Source organism: Somniosus microcephalus, chromosome 31 (genome assembly GCF_052327205.1).
Source record: "Somniosus microcephalus isolate GS21.2 chromosome 31, FLI_Smic_1.0, whole genome shotgun sequence".
NCBI lineage: Eukaryota > Metazoa > Chordata > Chondrichthyes > Squaliformes > Somniosidae > Somniosus > Somniosus microcephalus.
The window spans coordinates 24,938,828-24,939,449 of NC_141017.1; positions in this window are offsets into that span (position 1 = coordinate 24,938,828).

Here is a 622-nt window from a genome sequence, read left to right on the forward strand (position 1 = left end):
GCGGCACGCAAGTTAAGTGCAGGTCGGGGGCTTGCACCTGCGGGAAGCCCCCGACCCGAATTTCTGGGCCATTACAACAGATGATCAGGTCATTATCACATTGCTGTTTGTGGGACTATGCTGGGAACTGGCTGCGTTTCCCACATTACAACAGTGACTACACTTCAAAAGTACTTCATTGGCTGTAAAGCACTTTGGGACATCCTGTGGTTGTGAAAGGTGCTATATAAAAGGAGTCTTTCTTCAATGTTTGCTTATATAACAGCGATATGGGCCATCAGATTAAACTGTCGGATCAGATTTACTATTGGGTTTATCTGCGCACAGGAGGTCTTGGAAGGTAATGTGGATTTTGGATTTCAGTCAGTGCTCCTGTAATTTTGATGGATCTGGTGTCTTCTGCCGTGACAGTACTCAGGTCACTGACTGTCCTTGGGGAGTATTGGGATGATGAACTCGAGAGAGAGTGTGCCAATAATCAGGAATGAAAAACACTACTTACTCATCTATCTATCCGCACTCTACGCCAAAGTTAATAGAATTGGTCTCAATTCTCTTCCACACAAAAAGTATAGAAACTGTAAGCATCGGCCCAAACGGAAAAATACCCCGAATTTGGCTG